Below are 17,305 nucleotides of genomic sequence, written 5' to 3' on the forward strand. Positions count from 1 at the left end.
AATTGACATGTGCTTTCCTCCCCAAGAAAACAGTGCCTTTAATAACGAGCAGAGGACTATAGACCATGTTATGGAGTTGTATCAGGTGATTTACAAATAGGAAATCTGCTCATTTTCTACTATTAAATGCGTCAGCCAAGCTCTGAAGTTTTGAATCTTAATTTTAAATAGACGTTTAATATAAGCCATTTGCAACTGATGCTTTATGCCCTATTAACCTAGTCATATGCTGAATTTTTTGTTATTAGAAGGTGAGGTTGTGGGAGGTATAAAAGCATGAGGCTAGTGACCTCATAAATGGCACTAATACCATTAAAGAAGAGATTAGGTATTTTATTTCTGCTTCAAACATATGAGCATAAAGCATGAAGATACTGCCTATCTATGACCAGGAAATGCGTCCTCATTCGATAAGCAGTGTAGGCTATTGATCTTGGCATTCGAAGTCTCCAGAATTGTGAAACATGAATTTACGCTCTTCCTCATAGGCTACTCTCTTGGTAGAACTGTGCTATATTCTGAGTGGCCGATAGATAAATGCACATTAACAAAGTGGCACAGAGACATCACTTTGTGGAAACTCTAAGAGATGAGACCCTGTGAAGCTGTGACAAGCAGAGAACAGCTCTTACTATTGTATTCCATCTTGCTGATATCCAGTTCTCCAAATATGTCATAAATAAAACATTTTGAATTTGTTGAAGTCAAAATTTGTAAAATGAAACCCACTAATACAACCTCCCTGATTTCTGCCCTCGTTCTGTGTGATAGAGAAGCACAGATAAGCTGTTAGTAGGAAGGTTATTTTCCTGTTAAGTGGTGGTTTCTAAAGTCATTCCTTTTCAAGTCATGCTGTAGCCACCCCTCACTCCTCACTTTTCATCATGCTCTCTGTGTTCCTTATCGCTTCTATAAGTGGCCTTGCCAAGCTTGCCCCAGAGGCCAGTGTCATGTGCTGGGGGATTGTACCTCATCTGGTATTTCTCTCTCCGTACTGCCTTAAGGAATAAAAAGAATAAATAAGTAAGATCTTTCTCATTTTTCAACCACTGCAACCATTATGACATATTAATGATCTGTCTTCATCAGAACTGTACCTTTTTTCTTTGTCGCCAGCACTTGTTTCTTAGCCAACGAGACTTGGAATAGCTAAAAATTGCAAGGAATCTGTTTTTTTTTTCTTTAAACATTTGTTTGTTTGCTTATTATGTGTAAGGCTGCGTTGCATGTGTGTATATCTGAGCACCATATGCATTATATGCATGGAGTGCTCTCTCTGTGTTCTTCACAGAGGAAGATTTCAGATAGCCTAGATATGGCAGTAGAGAGTTGTGAGCTGCCATGTGGGTGCTGGGAACTGAAAGCAAGTCCTCTGCAAGAGCAACAACTTCTCTTACCCTCTGAAACCTCTTCATCTCCATCCACGGGTCCTCACCTGACTGGCCTGTAGGCAAATCTGTAGGCACTTTCTTGATTGATGATTGATATGGAAGGGCCAATCGCACCAAGGCAGTCCCAATCTGGGCAAATGTTCCCAGAAAGTATACTGAGGAATTCAGAAACAAAGTCAGTAAGCAATGTTCCCAGGTGACCTCTGCTTCAGGTTTGGCCTCTAGTTTCCTGACTTGCATTTTACTTTGATTTCCTTCAGTGGACTATGACTCAGGCTATGTCAACCAAATTATTTCTCCCCCCCCTCCCTCAAATCACTTTTGGTCATTTTATTTATCATAGCAACAGCAAGCAAACTGGGACATTCATTATATCATACATTTGGAATTGTAATTGATAAGACACACTTACGGACATATTTACATTCTTTCATGCTTGATAAGGACACTCATTTCTCATAAGCATTGTTCAATTCTTTCTAGAAAGGTCATAGTTGCTCTAGCTGGCACGTCTTTTCTTATAGTTAGACATTGTAGACTGCAGGGTTCAAATTTGCACGAGGTAACAACTTAAAGAGCACCTGCTCACGTTATTTACACTGGCCTGCAGGGAGGATGTTTACAGATAACTCCCAGTTTAATTATTCTAAGTCTTGAAACCTAGGTTACAGTGTCTTTGGCAATAGAGTTTATTATCACAGAGTCTGTATTTATTATGGAATGACCATGAACTTCCCTATCAATAATTAATAGAGAAGTATCTCATATCCAGTACTGGATTTTCATTTGATCACCTATGGCTTATGGGAATAACATTATACACATGTATAGGTTACCTCCATTTAAACGTTTAAAAATTATTTTTAATTAGCTTATAGATTAATGGGTTTCCATATGTCTTCTTACATCCATAGATTTAGTTATCTCTTTCTCCATTTTCTCTTTGTTCCTGCCTGTCACACCTTTCCAAATTTAAAACACATTATCTTGTCTCAACCTCTATTTATTTGTATTTCACAGGAGTTTTGCTACCCTCCCCAATTCTGGCTTCTTTTTTCTCCTTTTCCCTACGTGACAAAAAAAAAATTATAAAAGCAACTGTCCTGTTTGAGTTGGAATTTTCTTTTCCTTCTTTATACATAGTTTCAAATTAAAAAAAAATAGAGCTGCTTTGCTTTTAGAAGGCACTTCCTGTGACATTCTGTGCAATTATGTGCTAAAAGAAACAGTTGGCACAGCTCTAATCCAGCCTGGGTCCTGGTGTTGAGAGGGGAATTAGGCACAAGTCTCCAGCCCCAACACAGGACTTATTTCCAACTGGCAATTGCTTACAGTGAACTAGTTTCCCCAAAGAAATCACTCGTGCTATACAAACCACATGTAAAGGTAGGCCCCATGGCTAGCAGGAAAAACAATGGCATTTGAGAAGGAAGTTTTGAACTATAGATCTTTTGCTTATAAGTTATAGGATATGGGTTTCATTTGTGCATGTGTGTGTATACATGTGTATGTGTTGATTTTCTGTGTGTACACATATTCATGTCTCAGAGTCAAAAACTGTATGTTTTTGATTTTATTTTATCCTATTTTATTATACTTTAGACATCCTGTTATAGTCTAATAAGAGAGAGAAAAGGAAGGGTGTGGATTTGGAAAGGTGGGAGGAGAAATCCTGGGCAGAATATATTGTATGAACAAACACTGTTTTTAGTTTAAAAAATAGTTGAATATATTACACTAGGTCGTCATTGCAGTATTTCCTCTGAGTAATACTATTCTGGTTGTAAGATTTAGAATCCATGAATAATATAAGTGTAAAAAGAATATGTAAATTTCTGAAATTATGGATACAGAGCAGTTGTATTTAACAGATGAGTAAATAGAACGTCAGGAAATCCTTCGTGAAATTAATGTGCATGCTAATCCTTTGCATCCAAGGAACATTTGTTAGAAAGGAGAAAAAAATGAACATGAAGGTGGTCATATATTAAACTACATAGCTGAAGTAAGATGCTTGGGAAGTTTGGTTTTTCACAAAATAACTGATTAAATTTGATCAAAATCATTTTAGTTGTATTAAGCAAGGAAGAGAAAGAGAACCTGTGAAATCTCATGAGAGAGTTGGCCTGCTATACCAAGGTATTTAATTATGGTACTGGTGAGCCTGAGAAACAAAGGAATTGTATGCAGGCCATGTTCCAAAGCCAGAGAGAGAGTCTGTTCCTGGAGGAGGAATGTAGGCTGAAGAATAGAGTCAGCAGTGAGAATAAAACCTGTGAGCTGAATTTTACCAATGTTTAGTTAGAGTATGTGTGTTCTTTGGTAGATGAGACTGTTGCTAAAATCATAGTTTTCAGCTAGAAGATTCTCATCTTCTGGAAAATGTAACACATGTGATTTCTACAAATGTCAAGAAGTCTATTAACTCAAGTAACGACTTTGAAGCTCTTCAAACAGCCCTCAAGGCACCATTTTAGAATGCAAAATATTAATTTGAGTGTTCAATACGTGTTCATTGAACTGCCTTTCAAACAAAAGAAAAATAAGTCTTAGTTTGTTAAACAGAGTACCGATTACTACCGTGACATAGACCACCTAGAGAGAACATGCAGTTTCCCAAACTAGATTCATCTGAATGTGTTTCTTTAAACTCACTCATTTTTTTTTAAATCTCTGACCAATATCCTGAAATGGATAAAAATATAATTCTTGTTTCTGTTCTATTTCTATACCTATATATGTTTTCCTGGTATTTTTTTAATTTATTTATTTATTAAGGATTTCTGCCTCCTCCCCGCCACCGCCTCCCATTTCCCTCCCCCTCCCCCGATCAAGTCCCTCTCCCTCATCAGCTTGAAGAGCAATCAGGGTTCCCTGACCTGTGGGAAGTCCAAGGACCGCCCACCTCCATCCAGGTTTAGTAAGTTGAGCATCCAAACTGCCTAGGCTCCCCCAAAGCCAGTATGTGCAGTAGGATCAAAAACCCATTGCCATTGTTCTTGAGTTCTCAGTAGTCCTCATTGTCCGCTATGTTCAACAAGTCCGGTTTTATCCCAGGCTTTTTCAGACCCAGGCTAGCTGGTCTTGGTGAATTCCCAAAAGATCATCCCCATTGTCTCAGTGTGTGGGTGAACCCCTCGCGGTCCTGAGTTCCTTGCTCATGCTCCCCCTCCTTCTGCTCCTGATTTGGACCTTGAGATTTCTGTCCGGTGCTCCAATGTGGGTCTCTGTCTTTGTCTCCTTTCATCGCCTGATGAAGGTTAATATTCAGGAGGATGCCTATATATTTGTCTTTGGATTCACCTTCTAATTAGCTTCTCTAGGATCGCGAATTATAAGCTCACTGTCCTTTATTTATGGCTAGAAACCAAATATGAGTGAGTACCTCCCATGTTCCTCTTTTTGGGTCTGGCTTATCTCACTCAGGATAGTGTTTTCTATTTCCATCCATTTGTATGCAAACTTTTCCTGGTATTAAGCTCATTTTGTACATTGAAGATGAGAAAAAAAAATGTGCTTGAAAAACAGCCTCATCACTGGTCTTTTTCCAGATATAAATTCTACATTTTGATCCCACCATGTACATGAAAAAATACTCTAAATTTTTTAGTAGAAAGACGATATTTATATTTAACTACATATAAAAGAGATTTCAGCTTTTCTTTGCTGCTTTATTAAATGACTCATAGTGTAGTGGTTTTTCTGTGAACGTTAAGTACATTTTGGTAATTCAAAAATACTTTTTACCCATTTTTACGATGAGTTGCTAAGAAAAGTTTATGATAAACAAAATAAAAATATCCCAATTTGAATACTATCAGATGCTTTGTATTTAATATCAAAGGAATCATATGGTGTTACCATCAAGTTCTAGAAACAACACGCAATGGCATTTGCCTGTAGAGTTTGGAGAAGCTGTTGGGATCTCCCTGTCCAACAACTTTAAGGGAGATATTCCACACCTGGCAATGGAATTTTCTTCCTCTGTTTTTAATTGAAAATAGATTATTATCTTATACAATACATCCCAGATTTCCCTCCATCCACTTCTCTAAGCAACCCCCCACCTTCCCTCTCCCAAAGATCTACTCCCCTTTCTTCTTTTTTTTTTTTTTCCTCCAGAAAGAGTCTGCTTCCTAGAGACAGCAGCCAAACAGAACAAAACACAAACATTAAGTCATGACAAAAGCCCTCCTATCCAGGCTGGAAAAGGCAAGCCAATAAGAGTGAAATAATCTCAAAAGCATGCAAAATAGTCAAAGGCACACCTGCCCCTACTGATAGGAGTCCACAAAACCACCAAGCTGACAGCTGTTATGTACATGCAGAGGACCTGGTGCAGACCCGTGCAGGCTCTATGCTTCTTGTTTCAGTCATGAGCCCTGTTTATTTGACTTGGTGGGCCTTGTTCTCCTGATGTCCTCTGTCCCCTATTATTCTTACCATCTCTACACTCACCTTCTTCAGGGCTCTCTTGTCACTGTGCCTGGCTGTGGGTCTCTGCACTTGCTCCCATCTCCTGCCAGAGGAAGCCTTTTTTATAATGACTGGACAAAGCATTGATCTATGAGTAATAACTGAAAGGAATTTTCCACCCGGTGAGTGTATCCCCAGTCAATCTCCTTTTTATTAAACATTATTTTTTATTATTATTATAAAATCCGAGTTTCCTACATGGATTTTTCCCATTTCCCTAGCTTTGGTTACTCCTACCTCCTCTCACTCCTCTTTTCTATCTTTTTACCTTCCTGCTTAGATTTTTCTTTTTCCAGTTAAAGTCAAACACTGTGTTAACTTCATGCTGTAGGAAATCATAATCTTAAGTAACTTCAAGCTAATCCTTTATTTGTAAACCTTAATAATGTCCAGTGTGGCACGGAAAAGAAAAGAAAGGCTCGTCACTAGTCAATGTTAATATCATGTGTGATCTCTTTGGCATTAGAATATCATATCTAAATGTGAAGGAATATCCAGTATTTTTTTTATGTCACTGGTAGGATATATACTGGGATTTGGAACCAAAAATCTCAATTTCTTTGTTCAAATTTACTGTCTTTCAACATTTAATTCATATTAAAAAGCAACAAAAACAGTAGCAAAACCGTAGGTATATTTTAAAACAGTTAAGCATATCTGAAAATATTGTCTGAATTTTTTATATCTTATTTAAAAACAAGTTCACGAGTGACACTGAAAACAGGTAGAGAATGAGAATAATAAGCAGGGTGTAGAATCAGAAAAAAAGGAGAAAAAAATCTGTGATAATGTTTTACCCAAAAGAACATGAGTGAAGAAAATCCTGTCTCAGAATCGGCAAGCTGGAAGTGAGAGGGGGCCTTAGGGCAGAAACAGAATAATTAATTGAAAATCTTGTAGAAGTGGGCCAGCATGAGCGCTGTGTTCATGAAAAACTGCTGAGATATTTGCTACAGGGAAAGCTTAGCAAACAGTCTCAGTATTAACTGCTGAATAGCGTTTACTTCCAAAGATGCTTAAGATGTGAATGAGACAAGAACGGGAATAAGGTTACAGTATGACATGCTTGAAATCCACATAGTGAGACAGGGGAAGAGGAGTGGTAAGTGAGCGTGTATGTGGTGGGGTCCGTGCTATAGCAAATAGTGATAAGTCTCCAGGCAAGACACTTACATAATAAGGCAACCAGTGGAAGATTCAGTTTTGTTTGGTGTCTCAGTGTCCTTCATATTGCTCAGAAGAGAAGTCATGACCAGAATAACTTTTATAAAGGAAAGCATTTGATTGGAGTTGGCTCACATGTTTAGAGGTTTAGTCTATCATCATGGTGGCACACAGGCAGACTTGGTGGTGCTGGAGAAGGAGCTTAGAGTTCTACATATAAATGAGAGAGAGAGAGAGAGAGAGAGAGAGAGAGAGAGAGAGAGAGAGAGAGATTGGTCCTGGCTTGAGCCTTTGCAACCTCAAACCCAATCCCAGTGACACATTTCTACCAGAAACTTTAAAGGTACAGCTTCTAAAGTTTCCTCTCAGGGTTCACAAAAAAGCTTCCACACAAGCAAATGGGAGCTAAAAGAAAATAGTCTACTCACGACATGTTCTTTCTATTCAGGTCTCTTTATTGGTCTCTCTTCATTTTCCTGTGTGCTAATTCTTTTGTCCTGTCTATAATTTCTTAGCTCTTATTCTGTCTCAATTCTAATTCCAAACTTAATCTTAACTATTTTGCAATTTTTCCAGGCCACCACAAATGATGAAATTAATTTAAGTAACTACATGTCTCCCACACTATTTCTAAGACTTTATAAATTTAGATGAAGACTTAATACACATAGGTCCAAAGGTTGGATACATTTTTACATTTGTTTATGTTTATTATTATTATTATTATTTTGAGATGGTATCTCAGAATTTGCTATATAAATGAACCTGACCTTCAGATTTTGTTAAATGATACATAAATATTGTATTATTGATTTGTTAAAAAATTTACTAAAGAGCTCTATAAGGTATGTCAACAATACATTCCCAGGGCTTTACTTTCTTTTCTTCTTGCTTTTATGCATTTCTATTAAGATGCCTGAAAATTATGGAAATCAAATCTGTTAACTTGTCATGAACAGTGTAACTTTGTAAATCTAGCTCAATGTTTTTCTTTTCACAACATCCATTTATATTTTCTACTATTAATAATTTGACTCAAGCAAATAAAACTCTTCATTTTGATTTATTTAAAAATGATCAACTTTGAGGTAGACTGGATGTCTCACTGATAAGGTTCCTTACCGCCAAGGCTGATGAATAACCTCAGTCCCTGGGGTTAGCGACAGTTGTCCCTCGGTTTCCAAAAGTCACTGTGCATTCCCCAACCCCTGAAGACATTAAGTAAATCAGTAAAAACCATCAGCAATGCTATTTCTAATACTAGAAACAGGAGGATTTTTAGAACACTTTGTCTTCAATCAAATATCTGTGTCCTAGGTTTAAGCATGTTCATATGTTTGGTATTTCCTGCTTATCAATACAACTGAATAAAGAAGCTGTCACCATGAGATGATGCCATGCAGTGGCTATTTGGCAGGTATGAACCCGTAGCAGGAATGTCAAGGCATCACTGGGCTGAACAGCTGAAATATGTGTGATTATGATCACTACCATGTAATCTATTGAGTTCTGACTCACAGGCATAGCTATCTAATGGAAATGTGGTTTACTGGAAGTCTACAAGATGAGAACACTAGAAAAAGGGAATTGTTTCCAAACATTTTTTTTTTTCTGGAGAGGAAAACATATGTTCTGCAGGCTACTCATAAGTCAAAACAGATGTCTCATTTTGCCCTGAAGTACATTGTCAAGTGGCTGCCTTAAAGCATATTTAGATTGATTTTAAATTTTGTCAATCAGTTCTATAAATAGTCACATGGAAAAACAGCAAAACCGGTTATTTTTGGTACTCTACCAAACATTGTACTTTTAACTTACATTTGTTTCTTTCTGTTTATGTAAATACAGCTTGTGTCCTGGTAGCTGATGAGAGAAGACACAACACTATCACCAACAAAATTTCTTAGAAATATTACAAGAATGTTCGAATTTATTATTGAAAATTTGAACAGAAAGGTGAATTCTGGGAGTCGCAGGGTTACTGGCTTTGATCAGGGCTCACACAGAACAGGTCCCCTCTGTAGTGCTGATTGATTATGGGTGGACAAGCTACACAGGGAGAGAGAGAGGATATTGATGCTATGGTGGGAAGACATGAAGATTTGCTAATATCTAAAACTATTTGGGTTTAGACTGGGGGTAAAAACATAATGGCCAAGAGCAGGACAATAAAGTTTCTGTGTCTATATATAGACAAACTATTTAATTATTTACCCTTGTTTTTAAGCCTCTAACAGATACTTGATTTGAGATTTTTTTTAAAATTATATTTATCTATCTAGTATTTGTTTGTGCTACAGCATGAGTGTGATCTGAGGAAAACATACTGGAGTTTATTCTCTTCTTCCAACATATGGGCACCAGAAACTGAACTTAAGTCATCCAACTTGGTGACGAGTGCCTTAGCCCACACTGCAATCTCATTCTTCACCAGTTGTTTTTAAATATAATATTATTCATTATAAAACTGAGTGTTTTAAAGAGGACTTAAGTATAATAAAAAAAATCTCATGCTTTATAGTAACAAATAAGTTGTTCATGGACTTTTCTCCACCGTTTAATAGGAGATCACAGACTTTAAAATTTGTACTTATATCTTTATGTACAGTCTCAATGGCTTCTTTAGTGGCCAAAATAGTGGTAGTTTTTACAAAATATACTTTGTACATGAATTATTCTTCTAACTATGATACTGTCACACAAATTAGCTCTGTTACAAATATAATTTTAAATATTTTAGTCACAACAATAGAAATGTAAAAAATGAAATTAATTTAGATTTATTTACTTTATGCTTGTTTTTTACCTGTGTGAATGTACACCTAGCATGTGTGGAGTTCAGATGTCATAGAGTTATGGTAGTAATGAACAATTATGCAGAAAATGGGAGAGGCCAGGGCAAAACGTAATCTTAACTATTTTGCAAATTTTCCAGGCCACCAAAAATGATGAAATTAATTTAAGTAACTACATGTCTCCCACTATTTCTAAGACTTTATAAATTTAGATGAAGATTTAATACACATAGGTCCGAAGGTTGTATACATTTTTATATTTGTTTATGTTTATTATTATTATTATTATTATTATTATTATTATTTTGAGATGGGGATCTCAGAATTTGCTATATAAATGAGTCTGACCTTGGTCTCGCAGAGATATATGTGCTTCTACCAACAGGGTTGTGGCTTTGGCAGTGGTGCTGGCTGTGCATACCATCTCATGGAGGTCCTAGTTAGAAATAGTTAGAAATCACTTGTCTGCTCCTATAACATCCGTGCCACAGCCCACCATTAGATGTATCACGACAGCACAGGAGTTACTGTAGCTCACAGCATTCACAGGTAGGTAACTTGCATGATTCCTTTTCTCTTCCAGCAGAGTGTATAACACTATGAAAGACAGTAGATCGAAGCTTCCAGATCAGTACAGCTTGTCTTCTTCCATTTTATGACTAAAGTTTGGGACAACTTCAACAGTTTAGTCTTACAGAAAAATTCCAGGGGGTAACAGGAGGAGTATCAATAGTCTGGGAGATTTGAGGATCTATGGAACCCTACAGGACAGAAAGTCAAAAAGTGGTAAACTATCCCTTCTATCGGGTTGGTGAGCCTTTTGTTTGCTTGTCGTTTTTGTTTGTTTGATTTGTTTGTTTTTCAAGCATGCATTGTCTCACATTTTCTGCTCCTGTCAGGTAGGTACTGTTTGGAGTATATTTCCTTCCTACTGGTACCCTTCATTTACACAGGATGAAATCTTTTAATAGACTTTGTTGTAGTGTATGTCTGCCAGTGGCAAAATTCTCCACTTTTATTAATCTACATAATTTTTATTGTGCACAATCCCGAGTGTGTCTTCTTTGAATATATAATTCTGGTTTTTAGCTTTAAAATAATTTCTCAAAATGTAATTCTAGTGACTTGCATTGGTTTAAGTAAAAATGGAGTATTCAATGTTCATTGCTCAGTTTGTTGGGATATGTGTTTTTCTTCTGATATTTAAGCCTTTCTTTTCCTTTTGCTCTCAAGAGTTTGATTACAGTGTACCTAGTAATTGCTTCCTTTTCATATGCCCTGCTTGAGCTTTATTGAGTTGTTGAATCTACGACTCCTGCTTTTGACCCAGTGCTGAGTTTAGCTACAAATTAGTTATTCAAATCTATGATTTCAACTATATAAATTGTATATTTATTACATATTCTAACATTAATTTGTGGGTTAGTATGTTTTACCCCCAGATAATCTGATCTCACTCTGCACTCTAAAATCTAGTCTAAATCTGTAAATTTTGAATTTTTTCATATAGTTTTTGAAAATTTCTTATTTACACTACTAATTGATGATTCATTGATTATAAAAAAATTGTTCCTTCAGGGTTTCTGTTTGCTTGCCTTTCTTTCAGGGACAAAGTCTTGCTATGTATCCTAGGGTAAAAACTTGAACTCATAATTTTTTTACCATACATTTTAAGAGCCGGTATTATAACAATTTGACATATGTCTTTTCATGTTATCTTTAAGCTGCTATAACTTTATAAAACACTGAATAAATATATATCACAGGGATTTAAAACAGAAATATATAAAATTTCTGATAAAACATTATCTATCTTTAGAAGAAAATGAAACATCAAAAATTCTATTATATCTCTTATATAGTAGATCCAGAAAACATATATCAAATTATTTTCTTCTTTGGGTGAACACAAATGGAAACAGCAACTATTAAATGTTTTACTATTTTCTAAAGTTTATACAAGTTTGGATGAGATAAGAAATGGCCCCTTCAATCAGACTAATAGTTTTTCAGATTAAACTCATTTGTCACAGAAGATTACAACTTAGTCTCTCATGTCTAATAAAATCTTCATAGGATTCAGTTTACTGAAAATACAGTCTTACATTTTTTTCTTGCCTCTCAGTCTGGGGCCTAGGAATTCATCACCAGGAATTTTTTTCTAAGTTCTACACCTTGACATTAACCTCACGATGTATTAGTGTGCTTGTCATGTTTGGCACTGTGTGTAAATGCATTATTAGAATGCCCAGATAACCACACTGAATTATTTGATGGGAAGAAATAACACTAAGAAATATCCCTGCTGTTATTTTGTATATTTGATTTTTGCATTTTCTTGGTGGCATCAATATCATATTATTTTATAATTGAAACATGGGGCATAATACCAACAAAGTCGTATCATAACACTAGACTTATTTTTTAAAAAAAATTGTACACAACAAAATGAACAAAATGAGGATACAGCATTAGTTTATTTACTTTGTAATCCTGGCATGATTGGGTCAAATCCTGAATTTTATGCCACAATTATATATGCCTGAGGGATTTGATGTGTTCCATTCATCTTATATAGGTGAAAATATTAGAGAAAAGTTTAATTTATATTTATGAGTTTCTTGAAAATATAGCAAAAATTGCTGGAGTACTTTTTTTGTTTGTTTTGCAAAGGCTCTTACAGAACTATGCTCTTTAAATATTTGAAGAAACCTTTAAAAATATTTCTGGATCAGCAAATTTTAATAAATTAGAAGGTATTTTACAAAGCATTTTGAGATTTCCTGAATCTTTATGTACTTTCAATTTTTGGGTGAATTATACCAGGTGCAGGGGAATCTGTGTAAGTGGAACAACTTACACATGATAAAGATACAGTTTCCTCTTCTTGTGCCAACCTATTATTGGATTTACAGGTACGAGCCACAATACCTGGTTTGAAGTTAAACTTTTAAACAGAACTGAATTTTGTAATTATACTCATTTAGAAACTAGAAATTTGCACTAGCATGAGGAAAGACTATGAACTGAATGTGGTACATCAGAATATTTAATAAAAATTATTATTATTATTGCTTTTGTGATGATTATTTTCTTTGTAAGTTTACTGGGAAATTATGTTGAATGAGAAACATTAAAGGAACATTTTAAAGGGAATTTAATATGAACCACAGCGGAACTACTCATGCATCTTTAGGTTTCGCAGATCCCAGAAAAACAAATACAGTATATATCCTCTTATAAATGGATATTAACTGTTAATGATAGTCAATCCACAGTCAACAGATCCAGAGAGGTTAGGTAAAGAGCAGAGTTCTAGGGGAAACAAAGACTTCCCTGGGAAGGGAAAGTAGAATAAGTTTTGTGGGTGGACTGACAGTGGGAGAAGACAGGCATGAGAAGGAACAGGTATGGAGGAATGTGGAGGGAAAAATATTCAAAGAGACGACTTTAAATGGGGAACGCTGGGGGAGTGGTGTAGGAACCTTGCACAGTGGAAACTTCCTGGAATCTATGAGGGTAACCCTAGTGGGACTCCTAAAAATGCAGAAAATGAACCTAACGGGACATCTTTTGCAGCTAGGCAAGCTTTTCAGTGGTGGGACTGGGTTGCATTTTGTTGGCAGAGGGTGTCTTGTGGAGATCCCTAAACAACCCTGGCTAAGGCTAGGACAGAAATTCACTCTCTGAAAACTGACAGTGGGGCCCCATGGCCAAATTCAGCAACCACACAGCTCATTGAACTGAGAGAGGTCAAGCTAGTGCCCACATGGAGCCTTTGCCTCTGTGTTCTAGCCTCTTTGGTGCTAGAACGTACTCTCTAGGCTACACAAGGAGAAACTTAGACAGCAACCCAGTCACAGAATCCTCAACCTACAATCTGTCCTGACTGCAAAACTTGCTGGAACAATGGTAGCACAAAGCTTGTGAAAGAGACCAAATAACTTTTGGTTTAACTGAGGCTCATGACAAGTATTCCATGTTTTAATCATGCAAATAAATTTGAGAAAGTGACTTACACACGATAAAGATATAGTCTCCCTTTGTTAATCACATGTTTCTAGATTAACAAAGAGAAAGAAAAACTTACTACATAATATCTCTCACATTAGCTCTAGAAGAAACAAGATGAATGGGTATTCAGCTTCCTAGAGCAAAACCAACAATATTTTTTGAAACATATCTTAAACTACTTTAGAGGTGAGAATTGTCATTTTATGGACGTTTTCAATAGTAAACTCCCTTCTTAGATTTATAAAGACTGATACCCAATGAAATAGTTCATAAAATTTCATATTTTTATTAAATTTAATCTCATAAGTAGGGGAGATGGTGATGGTGTTGTATTTCTTTAATATTAAAACACCTGTAAAAATTAGAAACTGCCTGTAATAAAAACTACTTATCTCAATTGAAAATAAATTCTTAAATATTTTTTCTGGGAATTTGGGCTCTTCTAACATTATAAAATCATATTAACCAGAATCCCCCCAAAACTTCATATAATGCATTAGAACTACTGAAGCTGGGCAGAGATAATTTCCACTTTCTAATTTCTTTTACATTTCTCTATATCCGACTGATCACCAAGGTAGTAAAGCCAATAGACACTGTAAAATGCATGAATAAATTTAGTATAAGGAGCAGAGTGCTAATTTTGGCACAAATCAAACAATGAAGACTGTAACTGAAGTGTTTCAGCCGTTTTGTAAAGCCATTAAAGAAAACTGTGAGAGAGGAGAGGGTTAGGCTGTGGATGCAGTGCCAGTTCACTGGGCACAGTGAGCACAAGTTGGTTCTTAATTAGAAAAGAAAAGATGATCCTATTTCCTTGCAGCTTTGGAAATGCCATGTAAATGTCTTTGAGAATGGTAGTCCGGGACATTTGATATCAATTCTGACATTTACTTGATCAGACATATTGCTATAAGGTAGCAGAAAAGGGCAAAAGACTCCCCGTACTGCTTCTGGGATTCACTTAGGTTCCTGTCGTCATTCGTGATTATAAGTTTGGAGATTGTTGCTCTGAACCTTTGAAGCAAGGAAGAATCACATATTTTTTTGGCAATTTGGAAGTCAGCTTAATCGAACAAGGTTTGTGTTTATTAGCAATAAGTAAATGCCATCATTTGAATGAAACTGTTAGCTGTAAGAACATTTAGACAATTTCTGCTTAAGTCAGAAATTTGATTATGTGTTCCCAGTCTAACAGACCCTTTATATACTGATGCAATGGCACAAAATAGAGACAAAGATTGAGAGCGACTGAAATTCATAATAAAGAAACTATCTACCTCATAAAAACTTTGAGTACTACTCTTATATTCAGGGATAATGAAAGCACATTGGCAAAATTCTCTTCTGTAGTGCTAACTAGTTAAGAGCCATATCTAGTATCATCAACCAGATATCTTTGTATTTAAGTAGATGATTCATCAGCCTGCTGAATTTCCAGTTAAAGGCTTAAATCCAAGAAAGTTATACTGTGATTACAATAGTTGACAAAGTGGACATTTTAATAGAACATATAACTTCAGAGCACTTAACATGATAGAATGTCTTGACAATAAAGATATGATATGTTTAATGTTCACAAAATATTGCCTCCACAAAGAAGGTGTCAAAATAAGGTTTTTTTTATTTATTTGGCAAATTAAAAAAAATTTTGAAGGTCATATATTACTTGTAAATAAATTGATAGAGAACAGAAAAAAGCTTTTAAGTTTCTCTTATGAAGCATGAATAATTATAACACTAAACCATGAAGATAGGAAAATATCTTTAAATTAATAATACAAAAAAATTCCTGCAGGTTTTTTTTTTACAATATATTTATCTTTGAGAAAGTTCTATACATTTTTCTTAAGGATAAATCATGTACATTGGGAACAATAATGTATTCTTAAAACTAACAAGAAACAAAAGCATGGTATATTATTGTCAGTGATAATAGTTTTACTAAAACTAAAGACAAGAAAAAATAAAGTATCCTCTGTTGTCAATATTTCATTTTAATTTTGAGAAAGCTTTATCATTGATTTCATGTGAAATAATTGAGACACATAATGTATGAGAAAAGATTTTGAACAATTTAACATGGCTCAACTATCTACTGGATATTTTGAGAAGGTCATAAAATCTATAAAAATAAATGTAATAATGTCTTGGTTTACTGTAAAATCAAATAATGTTTCTTCATGCATCAATAGCCTCTTGGAAAACATGCTGCAGAGGCTTTATCACAGTAGCAGTATAAAGAACAAAGTGCTAAAGAATACAAATATAAGAACTGTGCGGGAGTCTTTAAAAATAAATCCAAATTAATAGTGTATACAATAAATATACACCAAAATGTGAAGGAAGTGCTGGAGAGACTGCTCTGTAGGGAGGGCACAACTCTCCCCAAAAGACTGAAGACCTAAGTTTGGATGCAGCATCCAATGATTGAAAGAGAATCAACCTCCAAAGTTACACTTTGACTTCCATATTCATACCATAATGTGCTTCCTTTAAATCAATGAATTTAAAAGGCTAAAGCTAGCATTTATGTAGAAGGAGTACTTATAATATACATTACTGGTTGCTACATCATAACTTACTCATAATCTTAACTTTATCTGTCCAAAAGCTAGAAAAGATTTCCCTTGATTTTTGGAAAAATTCCTATTTATGATATATTTTGATTTTATGTGTGTGTGTGAACCACAGGCATGCTTGCTACCTAAAGAGGTCAGGATGAGTAATCATATTCCCTGGAACTGGAAACAGTTGTGAAGTACTAAGAATTGAACCCTGATCCTCTAGAACAGCAAGAACCGAGTCAGTTCCCCAGCTGATACCATGTATATTCCTATGTGTGTCTGTTCCTTATTTACTAATTGTCCCAGTCAGGTCAATTTCTGGAGCTGTGCAAGGATTCATAGTTAATTGTTTTAGATAATCAGCATGGACCATAAAAATCATACAGATAAATCTGTCTTAATATTAAAGTATGCACCTTTCCAGCGTCCCTCATTGATATATAGGGATGTTGACTGATTTTTGCTTTGATTAAACCTTATTTACTCATACCTTTGTAGTATATGCATCTAAATTGATCTAATAACTTTTGTTTGCTTCTGGGTTTGTACTGTTTTGTTTTATTTTTAAAAATTACACACATGAGAACTATATTTACATCATTTCTCCACCCCTTCTTCATCATCTGACTCTTTCTGGCCTCAAATTTTTTCTCTAGTTAATGGCCTTTTCTTCTTTAATTATTATTGAGATATTTAGATAATATAAAATGATATAATAGATAAACAGATGAGAGGTAGACGATAGATGATAGCAGATAGATGCATAGATGATAGATATATACAGACAGACGGATAGGTGATAGATAGATAGTTGATAGATAGATAGATAGATAGATAGATAGATAGATAGATAGATAGATGATAGATAGATAGATAGATAGATAGATGATAGATAGAT

This window comes from Microtus ochrogaster, linkage group LG5 (genome assembly GCF_000317375.1).
Source record: "Microtus ochrogaster isolate Prairie Vole_2 linkage group LG5, MicOch1.0, whole genome shotgun sequence".
Classification (NCBI taxonomy): domain Eukaryota; kingdom Metazoa; phylum Chordata; class Mammalia; order Rodentia; family Cricetidae; genus Microtus; species Microtus ochrogaster.